The following is a 12678-nucleotide window of genomic DNA, read 5'->3' on the forward strand; positions in this document are numbered from 1 at the left end:
CATTGGACAGAAAATCAGCAGAACTAGCTATCCAAATGTACAGATGAAAAAATCAAAATCTGAGAGAAAGAAAATAGTACACTTTTGCCGCAGTCCTGTGGGCTATATTCACATCAAAAATTCTGCTCACTTCATGGTCAGCTGTTCATTTGTTTCTGTGCTATACAACAGTCATATCAAATGTTTTAGGCTACATAGTCTTACTGCTGATTTTCAAGACTTCAAGATTTTCACTGCAGCTGCTTCTCCTTACTAGTATGGTCTAGTAATCACTTACTGCTGAGTGTGCTTCTGAGTAAGGGAACTCTCCAGTCCCGGTGTGCCTGAAGAGGAGGCCTGATGAGATCTTGATCCCCTTTTTCTCAGCATGTGTTTTAATTCCTTTGTGTGTCTTGGAGTGTTATTTGCCAGAGAAGTGAGTAGAAACTGCTTGGAGGACTGCACAGAGTCTCAGTATTTCTCCCAGGCCAGAATGGTAAGGACAGTCAGAGATGTGTTGTCCCAGATGCCTTTTCCTGAGCTGTAATTTAAAATACTTCAATATGTTTTGAAATGCTGTAGAAAAACTTGACATTATTGTTAGCTTTAGCTTTGTGAGGAAATGTGCTCTGTCAAATTGTGATAGCATGATTGTAACTGCTCTATGTTTTAAACACTGTATCCAATCAACACACACATCCTCTGAATACCTGTTTCCTTCTATCTACAGTTTTATGTATGCTTGTAAGTAGCTGTGTAACAAAACAGATACCTTATTCTCCAAGTACTGTAAATTCTCCCCATTAGAGAAAGAAGAAATTTTTTTTTTTTTTTCATTTGTTGCTGTCTTTGTATTTTCCTAGCAACGTTGTTATAATCTAAACATTTTCCTTTCTTATCATTACTGGAAAATATTCATAAGTCCATTGTATAAACATGAGCATTTTATCTTTTTATTATTTTGTGGTTTAACTGGGAAAAACGGCATGTTTTTTTTTCTAAACACTTTGCTTCTTTACAATCCTATATGCTATGTTGTAGCTATTTGAAAGATATATTTTCTGATTCAAAATCTTTGGAATATGATTTTCAAAAACATAAATTTATTTAAGTCTGCAGTCTCTGACATTTACAGGAGAGAAGATGTTGGACACCAGTAAATATTCCTGCCCTTGGATTATCTTAGAGCTGTGGCACCACTACAGATAAGGCCTTTCTTTTTTTGTTTTCTTTTTTCTTTTTGTTCTTTTTTTTTCAGGCTACTTCACCTGAAACAGAATAGATGACCCAATAATATAATAATCAAATTCTATGTTCCTATTCATTGTTCTTAGTGATAAAGACTGTCTGGATGTTTTCAAATTCTATTGTGTTGGCTGCTTGCAATTCTGAACTCTGAGATTTTCTGCAGAAGTTGAATAATGTTATTTCAGCTCATGTGCCATTCAGGCAAATGTCAGTTACAACCTTACTACACCGCCTAGGCTACTTGCATACAGCCGATTAGAGATGATGCACTTAGGATTCACCCTAATGTGTGAGGGTGTTCCATGTTTACTCATACCAGAAAGTGACATTCCACCTGCACTTACTGTAGAGGGGCATTCAGCAAAATACTTGAAAGCGTATTCTCCTGCCATGTCCTTTGCCAACAAACTACTGCACCTAGTGCAGCTTTCACAAATGATATATCCAGGTTACATCCACAGCATCATTTTTATTAAGCTTCCATGTAGAACAGAAACAGCATGATACCTCCAAAATGGTACATCTACAGTAAATAATAGGATAAGGCATATGCTAATACTATGAGATAAACATGAATGCTCAGGATAGGAAGATGAAGCAAGTGTGGTCATTGCTATGATGAGGATACATGGAACACATAGAGGATATTGGAGTGCAAGTTCCTGTATGGTCTTGCTGTTTTGTAACCTGGATAACCTGAAACAGACCATAAATGGCAGTTTATTGAACAACTGATAACTTTGCAGTTAATCCCATGATCAAGCATAATTTTAGAGTCCAGCTCAGCAAAGTAGAGGTAGGAGGTAGAGGGCAATATTGTACTAGATTCTAATAACATGAGAAGTCTTTCGGTAGAACAAGGAAAAACAGTGAAGTCACTGACCACAGGTTGCAGTTAGGAAAACTAAATAGAAAGAAAAACAATTTTGACAAAATGAAGGCCAGCTTTAAACCAGGTCACCAGAGAGGTCATAGACTCTCCTTTCATGGGAGTTCTCATATTCAGCTAGGCAAAGCCTAAGTGATCTTGTCTTTTGCTGGCTTAGAAGTCTTGCTATAGAAGTCAAGTAGACGAGCTTCAGAGCTCTCTTTTTTTTGAAATGGACATGCAAAAGATGCCGTAAGTCTATCTAATGTAAAATATTATAAAGTATTAATTTGCTGTTAATCTGTAATTCATCTTCATGGACAGCTAATGGAAAACAGATATGTAATTAATATTAAACACCCTCAAAACTTTTGACTCTGGAAGAATCCTTTTGCTGAAAAATGTCTAACTGGAACATACAACACATATTTTATTTCAAATGTAGTTGAAACATAGCTCTTATTGCTCTATGTTTCCAGCTTACTGAAAATATTCCATAGCATATGGCCCATCTTTTCTTTCCCTACATCTGTAATTTATTGAAGAATCTGAGGCATTCGGAAAAGAGATAGAAAGCATCATGTCACCTTTCCTTTTGAACAGCTTTGAATTACTTTCCTGTAATCATTACCGCAGATTAATGCCATCAAAGAGCAGTTCTGCAGCAGATAAAATGAACAGTTTCTGATAAATTTATCATTATAGCAAATCACACCGAGCAGGATTTCTTCCCTCAGCTTGCAGAATGTACAGATGATTTTTTTTTCCCTTTAAATTTTAAAGGACTCCATAGCTGGGAAGGACAACCTGAATGTCAGTATGAAAGTCCTGAAAACATGCTATGCTAGCCATGTGGGAGAAAAAAATAACAAAATACATTTGCCTAAAATTTGGACATTTGTACTGTATCACTGTGGTGAAGCAGATCTAATTATAAGTTTAAAAATCTTTAGAGAAAATGTTAATACCTAAAATACGATCTGGGAGAGAATAGCATTAAGAAATTCTGAATCTTCTTTTGGTTTTGCTTTGTTTTATCCTAAGTCATTGTCATTTGAATTAGGTAGGATTTATCAGGTTTATGGGTTGCATGCTGAAAAAAACAGACAAAGTAAGGGTCATCAGGTTTCTCTGCAGACCAAAATCTGCTGTGCGTGCTCATCTGTCTTCTATCTCTCAGTCATTTCTCTGGCTATTAAACATTAATGACTATTGAGTGACTCAGAAGAAGGGCAGGGGGCACTTCTGGAAGAAGTTCAAGTACTCTGCTGATGAGAGCAGTACTAGCACCTTAATAGTGTAGAAGAAGATATACCAAGTTGCATATTCAGTCATATTTCTTCTTTTATACAGAAATGGAAAAAGGAATACTAAATTAAAAAAATAAAAAGAGTGATCATTTAGACCTGAGGCAAACACGTGGTGTAATCTTTGGTGTTGCACTATTGAATGCTATGAAACTGGCATGTAGCACTGTAAAGACAAAATAAAGGTATTATGGGACTGAAATTTGAACTGAAAGAGAACACCTGAAATAGCTCTTGTGTTTGCCTCTGTGCAGCCTCATATGATGTATTTGTCGATGACAGCGGAGAAGTGGACCTGAACCTAGAGGGGCCTCTTGCAGCCCATGCTTCATCTTTCCCACCAGAAACACAGAGCAGTTCGTCCACCTACCTTCCTGCTGTGCCCCATTCTCTTAATAAGCACTTTTTTTCCTGATATGATAGACAAGCTTGTTTCCCACAAAAGTGTTTATTATGTGGTTAGCAAGTGATAAAATGATTATAACAATATGTGCAAAGTCTTATGCTAAGTTGCTGTATGGTAACATTAAAGAGGCAGTCATTAAGCAACATTAAATACTTTGTTACAGTATTATAGTTTTACATTTTCATTCCAAACTTCATGTTTGAATCCATTCCAGTGTAAATAAGAATAATTTTCTCTGAGTTTGTCATTATTTTAGTTTTATCCATGTTTATGGTTTAATTGAATTGGACAATTCTGTCAAAAATATCTCAGCCATTTTTGATCTATCCTCAAACATAGTTAATCAAAGCATGCTTCACTGGCTTCACAGAAATAATCAAATAACTGCAATTTTTGTGATTAGACCACTCAAATTCCTTTCATAGTTGTCAGGTATATTGTCTTCAAAGAGTGTATGTCTTTTTTATATGTTAGAAGACAGTTGAGTTTCAAGGAGCTGAAAGAGGAAAATATTTCAAAGGCAATCTTGTAGCATTATTTCTTATATCTTCAGGAGAGGCTCTGGGAAACAATGGGACAGAAGTGTCTTTGTTTTATAAGACTGAGTTTTAAATCCTGGCTGTAGCACTGAATCTGTGTACAACCAGGAACAAATTATTTTACACTTCAGTCTTCATTTCACCTTTAAAATGAGGGTAATAGTATTTACAACCCTTTCCTGTCTGTTTCACAGCAATCCTGGGGTTGTTAATGAAAAAATATATAGTAAGACACTGTACTCCGAACAACTAAGGCTACAACTAAGGCTTCATAACAGTGTTATAATAATATTTCTGAAAGGAAGCACACCAGTTCCCATAACAATGTACACTTTTCCAAAGACCTTAATTTGTTATTAACTCAGTTTCTATACATGGACACCCTAAAAACATGGGAGTAGGTAGATGAAAGCAAACAGGGACTTTTCAGGTACAAGAGTGGTTCCAGCTTGTCTCTCTTTTTTTCAAATTTTGAAATTTTGCTTTCCAACTTTTTTGTGTTTGTCCATTTCTCAGCAATGCAAGGCAAAAGAAATTTGGTGAGCAAAAAATGGCTTCTGCAATTATTCTGATTCCATTCGTTTTCATCATTACCTGCTTCCTAGCTAACCCTACACATACGCACATTTACGTTACTGTCTGTACCAAGCTTCAGTATTGCTGGTGGCTTCTGCTTCGCTGCCATGTCCCTCTGCTTTTTATTTTGTTCCCATTTCAAGTTTGTGTCCTTGAAGATTTCTTCTTTCACTAATTGAGTCCTTGACATTCTGGAAGATAAACAGGTCTTAGGCACGCTGTTATCAATGTCAGATTTGCTTCAAATATTTTGGGAAGTTCTGGGAGTAGAATTTGAAAACAGCATTTACAGTTTTGGAGATCTGGTATCCAGTGAATGAGGGAACTAATTTTTGTCCAGATGGTGAAATGAATTCTTTTTCAAGATTTCATCTTCCTCTTATGCACTTTTCTCACTCATAGTGTCCCTTATGACATTAATACCAAGTCACTCTCTGTGACATGACCTGATCTGCTGTGGTATCTTTTCTTCACTCCCTTTCTCTTTTATTAACACTTTTGTTCATGACCCTTGTTAAATACACAATCAAGGCGAGAAAAACTGAAAACACATAATAGTTTTCTATTAGAGGGAGTATGAAGTACACACCAACTAGGAAGGATCTAAACTGACATTTGGAACAGGTTATTGCATAAAAAGATCTTCCTTTAAAAGTTTTATAAATATTTTTTTCTCTATGAGGGACACCACCAGGTGAACCTGGTTTACATGTTTTGTTTGTACCAGTCTTTTTTTAATAACTCATGAAAACTGCAGCAGTGTGTCTGCAATGAAAAATATAACTTCTGTGATTATATAGTGTGCTAAACATGACACGTTTAGTCCATGGCTAATAAGTGCAAATGGAAGGAAGAATGTGAAGGGAAAACATAAGTGTGTTGTTTCATACAGTAGACAGTGGTGTGATGTAGGGAGAGTATGAAGAGGTAACAAGTACCTTATAATTTTCTCTGTGGATAGGAATAAACTAATGCTGAACAATCTTTACCATATAAGGCTTCTTGAAGAAATTAATGAGTCACAGATTGCTGGAAGTTTCCCTGTTGCGAGCTGTTTGAGCATCTGCTTCTAAATTTCAGAACAAGACAGATGTCATATTTTATAAATGTCCTCAGAATATATATATATATATTAGTCATTTCCAGAAGCTTCAATTTCACGTGTGGGAGCAACTAGTTTTAAGACTGATTTGTGAGAAGTCCTGCTTGTTTTCACACTGTTATTTAGCTACAGACTTAATGATGGGCTGTGTTCAACAAAGCATAATGCGAGAGTGTACTTTTTGCAGGTTCAATACAAATTATAAAAAAATAGTGCAACTGTTCCTCCTCCATCCACCCACAGGTCACTGACAAGCTATCTCAAAATCAGGCTGAGGCTCAGATGAGTTTTGTGGTCATTTGTCATCAGGGTAACAGAATATTTGCTTCATATCTCATTTATAGAGGAGTTGTACTTCACATCTGTCTCAGGCAGAAGGTAGAAATACTTCAATTTTCTGTTCTTAAGGGAGACTGTTAAAGGAACTCTTAGTTATTTTCTGCTGAATTGTTCTCCACAGAACTAAGGCTGAATGATTTGCAGGGAAGCACTTGTACAGGGGCCATTCCCTGGTGTCTTCTACCCTCACCCTGCCACTGAAAGTTTGCCCAGACTCACACTAGAAGAAAGGAAGACACTGCTTAAAGCAATTTTATTCATACCAGCTTTTTAGAGAACTGCTATTGGAAACAGCAATATGAAGCAATGAAATTAGCTCTCTGGTAACATGCCTCTGAATGGTTTCAGACCAATTATGTGATCAGGTTTGAATACCTGTGGACAAACCGCAGGGTGATTTTGATGTCTGAGGGAAGTGAATGTGAAAGGTGATTCACCAGGTCCCCTGATACAGGGAAGCCACTGACTTCAGTGGAGTTGTGCTAATTCACTTGGGGATCTAGTCTGTGTTTCACCATGTTCACAATACCATCCATCGATGTACTATTTTGCCTCTGTGTCTTTGATTCTTGTTCTTTTCTCAGTCAAGATTTGCCCTTAAGATTGCCGTTTAAATATATGGTTTAATACTAGCAACAAGCTCTGTTCTCAGATTGCTCCTTTTCTGTGACCTTACAAACACCTGTAGTCATGCTGTTTATTTCACCATGTGTTACTGTTTGATGCAGGACAGCATCTCCCAGTAGCCAGGCCTGGCAGCCAGTGCCAGTGTCCCACTGGTCCACAGGGGCAGGCAGCTGGGGGCACAAGGGCAGCCCCAGACAGAGGCATTGGAAATGTCCCTGGGGATGAGCTCAGTTGGGACTAAGATGTAGACCTGAAGGTAGGTCCAGCTCAGGAGGGCCCATGGCTGGGCAGGGCAGGGTTGCAGGTAGCTCTGTCAAAAATAGACAGACTGTGGTGACAGATAGGCACCAGGCCAAGGGAAATACATTTTTGGTAGATATTGCCAGGACAATGCCACCAAGGCAGAGCAGAGCACTGACCCCAGCCCCATTCACATTCCACATGGAGAACTTACTCTAAGGGCAGCCAACAAGGTGTTGGGGTCCTGTGTGGGCAATCCTGGCGTGAAATCTGCTCTTTTCTCCCAGATGCCCAGTATAACTGATGCAGCATTGTTTCCCCAGCAAGAACCAGTATTTGGCCAGTCAGCCATGAAGTTTCTACTCCTGTGTTTACAGATTTGCTTCGCAGAAGTGCTGAAGTCACAGGAATGCTTGCTGTGAACAGTCTGTGTGGACTGATGTGACTAATGCCACGAGCTGTACTTGTGGTTAAGTTAGAAAACATTCATTTTATTATTAACACAAAATAGTTGCTGCGCTGTTAAGAATGCTTATGTAGGAATTATTTGGACCCTAACAAAGGATTTACCTCCCGCTATTATGAATCAGTCCTCCAAGCTGTAAGCAGAAATAATGCCATGTCATTTAGGTAATTAATTATCAGTCTTTAATTATGAATAACAAATAGCTACTGTGACTGCTTTAAGAACAAATCCCAGCATAAAATTTGTCTTCACAATATATTTGTCAAAAAATAAGAAATAATGAGTATGAAGCAAACTGATTATGCAAGATTGGTAAGTAAAAAGGTTGCTTAATGAATGTCATTTGTTTTTATACGATGAAAAATGTGAACTGTAATTCACCCTGATATGTGTTAGAATTTCCATGGGCCCATGCCACTGAAAAATTATGATTCTTCATTCACCATAAAGTTAAGCACAGATGAAAGCTTTGACAGGCTTGGAAAACAACTAACATTGGGTCACCACATCAAAAAACTAATAAGTGAACAAGACACAAACCAGTAGTTATTACAGTGATTAGTTCTGGTGATGTGGAGGAAAAGAAGTAAAAAGAAAATAATTCAAAGAATATTTATTTATTAACAATTTCCCCTCTGCAGTCTGATATTTTGTTTTGTTTCCCCTCCATCTCCTCCTTTCTTTTTCTATTTATTTATTTATTTATTATTATTTTTCTTGTCTGGATGTAAGAAAAATTTATGTTCCAGCCTGAACTGATGATTGAGCACCTGGTGAAGATGGTGGCTGGCCCAGGAAGCACAGTGCAAGCAATTCACCTGTGCCTCTCACATGACCAGAAGTTCATTTAAAGGCTAGCCAAGGGAGAGTATTTTCTGGATGAAGGCTACTTCTGGAGAGGGTGTGTTCTTTAGCTGGAGACCCTATCGCTTGTTGGGTGAGTTAATGTTTTCGTATATGTGATTACTGATATTCCTGATGATGTTTCATCTGGTGTTGCAAAGACTTTTTCAGAAGGAATTTCACTGCTTCTAAGGGCCAACAATGGATTATAAAGTTTTTCACATCATTGCAAATATACTGAGTAGCTGAATTATTGGTGTGTGTATGATTGGTTTGGTGTGTGTTTGAGGATTCCCGGTGTACAACCCAGTCTGCACACAGTAAATTTGGGGTTGTAGTGTGTGTTGGACTTTGTTGGTACTTCCATCACAGAGCTATCATAGGCACCAGAATACAGGATCTTGCCAGAGGGCTCAGGCTGTTCTGCCTCATCACTGGCAGTGACCGGTCTGGGTTAACATGATCTCCATGAAGGAAATACAGCCTACCTATGGCTAAAATAACTTAGAAGCCATAATGACTGCTAATGTGTGTTTGACAGTTTAAATTATCACATTTAACTTACAGATCTATCTTCTATCTTAGAATCTGCATCTGTTTTGTAAAGGTGAAGAATCAAGGCATGGGAAGTCTGAACTGCACTTCAAATTCCTGTTTTTAAAAGTTATCAGATATTCTTTTATTCTTATATCATGATTAAGTTTTTCTTCTATTTTTCACTAATATTTTGTATCCTGAGTCTGTTCTTTATTTGAATTACTTCTACACTCTTCGTTGCCTTCGTTATGTCCACAAATGATGCAAAAAGCTACACCACTTCAGAAGAAAAAAAAAAAAAAAAGCATGAGTATTCAGTAGTAATCATATGAATAATTTCTCCTAATCCTGGTTATCCTAACTTGGCAGACAAAAAATTACAAGTCTCTGTCTATTATTGTCTCTCACAATCTGGAAAATACTGGGAAGGAAATAGACGTTGTCTCTTGCTGTTGAAGACTGCAGACATTTTTCTATAACACAGGGACTTGGGTAATAGCTTTATAGTTAAAGAGAGCAAGTGTACAATATTAATAACATATTTGTCCAACCAAAATTAATTATTAGGAAACTATGGTTGCTTTATAATTAGAGTTATAGTACAGTTTGGGTTGGAAGGGCCCTTAAAGACCACCTAGTTCCAAATCCTATGCCATGGGCAGGGACACTGTCCACTAGGTAAATTTACACCAAGGCCCATCTAACCTGGTCTTGAATGCTTCCAGGGGTGGGATATCCACTAATTGTTTGGGCATCCTGTGCCAGTTCCTCACTGTTCACTGAATAAAAAATTTCTTTACGCTACAACTCCACCTAGGGCTCACACAAAAAGGAGCTAGAACTAACAGATTTTGGCAGCCCTAACATTATTTTGGAAGCAGCTTTCCAGCCCCTCTTGCACAGCCTCTGTATTTTCTCTCTCTTTCTGAATACTAACCCTAGGCAGTGCCTGGGTCCAACAGCCACCCCACATAGGGCTCCCTGGAAAATGGTGAGGACTGAAAGGTGTTGACAGCCCTTTTGTAGCCCTACTCAGCCTGGGGCTCTGTACTTTCATGATTGATATGGGCTGTACAGTGCAATTTGAAGTTCCCCATTTATTTATTTTGTGTGTGTTATGTGGATCTTGAATTTTGGAGTCTGAAGTACCTAGAACAGGAAAATACCTGATTGAGTAGGGTTCACTGTGGTTAAGTAACGTTGAAATTTGTGATGCTGAAAAACAGAAGGAGAGGAAAGTGGTACTATAAAAACTGGTTGTTTTTTTTTTTGTTTTGTTTTGGTTTTGGTTTTTTTTTCTGTGAGACTTGTGCATGTTCACACAGTCCTACAATCACTTCAAGCACCTTCATGAAAATTTATATTTCAAGCCCACATTAGTCTTGGATGTAGTTCTTCGTGTTCCTCTTCAAGGAGACTATATTGCTATAAGTTTTGTTTTTGAATATGTGCTTCTTAAATGAAAACTGAAACTTTCAGAAGGAAAATGTAATTATTTGAAGGTGAAGGCATAGGCTATAGGCTTACATAAAAACAAACAAACAAAAAAAACCCACAACAAATATTAGGAACATGAACTTTAATCATGGTGAATAATGACCCTGTCTTACACCATCTTTTTCCTGTAATGCTGTTAATGTTCAAACAATCTTTGTTCACAGAAAAGTAGCTATTACCATGTACCACTACACTGACTGTTGACCACCTGGCTTCCTGGCCTCTGTATGAACAAGACAGCTTAGCCAAGAACAGTATAACTTTAGCCAAAGTCACAAAATTAACTAGTAAAATAATAAAGTTTGCCAAACTTGGTAGAATAGTATGGTCCTAATTTTTGATCTGGCTCTGCCAGTCAGGATTTTTTCCCACTCGCTTCTAATCAGTTTAAATTGTGGGTGATTTGTATCCCCCATAAAAACTAATTGCATGTTATTATAACTAGGTAAGTCTAGGTGAAAGCATCATGAAACTATTCTTTAGGCACTGCTAATTTAAAGAGATGAAGTCATCTGTGTTTCTCAAAATGACACCACAAATGATATAAACCTACCCTAAATGTAAATGTCTTTGGTGTGCTTCCTTATTATTTCTTTTAGTCTGATTTTGTTTGAAAACTCCTTGTTATTTCATATTTTTGTGGATTGTAGGCCAGGTGTAGATTTATAAAGCAGGTTTTAAATATATAAAAAAATGAATTCTAGTTGGGCATGCTCAGGATTTCTTTTTATTTTCTCTTGACTATTTATCCTGCGTCCTTACTGAGTTTTCAGGAGATACAACAGGAAGGTGCTTCAGAAAGAAGATGGCATCATACAAAGCCACATTTTCTTCATGCTGGCATCTTTGTTCTTCCTTTCAGAATTGTGTGCTCTAGAGAGATTGAGGAAATGGATCATTGAGGATTGAGCTACTCTACAGATGTAAGTCAACATCCACTTTTTATTAACATAAGGTGGTAGAAAATGACCTTTTTCAGTTAGTTTTCATGAGAACTTGCTTGTTTAACTATTACAGCTATTAGTCATATTAAGAGGAAACTGCCTTTTGGTGTCTTTGCTTAGTCAATGCTATCTACAGTGCTGTATACTCTTCAGTGATGTTACATTCATGACTCTTTTTGTGACGTTGCTCCTTGTATAAGCTGTTATTTCGTTAAAAGGTTACTGCCCATTCTGTTTCAGAAGCGAAGGCTGCAAGCTATTAAATGTGTACATATGAAATTGTTCCTGCAACTCAGGAGTTTCAAAACAAAACAGCAAAAGTACAAATTTGTTGGAATACATATTGTGGTTAGACTTGTTAAAGCAGTGTGCTGTCACTGACAGGGTTGGCAGGGTGCATATGAAGTCCTGAGGCAACAGTTATGCTGTGGTTGGTGTGAGAGATCGGGGAAATCTGGCTTGTTTAGCGCTCTTGTTTGCCATCACTTAAGTAGAGCTGAGTAGGTTAAGTAAAAATGAGTGAAATATGATATTTGAAAGTTCTTTGACGTATAACAGCAAGAAGTTTATTGGAAGTATCTCCCTTTTTTATCATCACTTTTTTTTTTTTTGGTACTTTTTTTTTTTTGTAGTAATTTACATGAAATACAGTTATTTCTTGAGACCCCTTTTGTTTCAATAAGAATTCAAATTTATAGTGCTTTCAGCAAAGTCTGCCTAATTCTATTCCCTCTTGTCATAGCACTATCTGCTCACATATGAAGGTAGTCTCCCCCCGTTCATAAGCTCCCTTTAACTACTGTGAGGCTGCAGTGAGATTTCCACTTCTTCCAAGCTGAGCAAGCTCAGCTCCCTCTGCCTTTCTGCACTGGAGAGGTGCTTCAGGCTTCCAGTTGACTTCACTGCCATCCTCTGGACCAACTCCAACAGCTCCACATATTTTATTTTATTTTATTTTATTTTTGAGGGTGGGGGGAACTGAGGCCTTGATGCCATACTCCAGATGGGGCATCACAAGGGCAGAACAGAAGGGGATTATTACCTCCCACACCCTCCTGGCCAACCCTCTTTTGAGGCAGTCAGGGATACTGTTGGCTTTCCAGGCTGTGAGTATGCAACACAAGTATGCTGGAATCAAGCTTTCCATCCACTAAAATCCC

At 37.7% G+C, this 12678-nt stretch overlaps 1 long non-coding RNA gene across 2 annotated transcripts in view; it reads left to right on the plus strand.

Moving 5' to 3' along the window:
• Positions 1-1014: 1014 nt before the first annotated feature.
• LOC107311348 (uncharacterized) overlaps positions 1015-12678 on the plus strand; it is a 32013-nt gene continuing 20349 nt past the window's right edge. The window contains exons 1-3 of one of the 2 annotated variants that reach the window (XR_014943893.1): positions 1015-1531; positions 1654-8634; positions 11437-11497. This is a non-coding gene — a long non-coding RNA (uncharacterized LOC107311348). Of the gene's footprint in view, positions 1532-1653; positions 8635-10813; positions 11020-11436; positions 11498-12678 lie in introns of those variants that run through there. The other variant, XR_014943894.1, reaches the window with a different exon arrangement.

This window comes from Coturnix japonica, chromosome 3, assembly GCF_054131305.1.
Source record: "Coturnix japonica strain WE chromosome 3, WE-NBRP24, whole genome shotgun sequence".
Classification (NCBI taxonomy): Eukaryota; Metazoa; Chordata; class Aves; order Galliformes; family Phasianidae; genus Coturnix; species Coturnix japonica.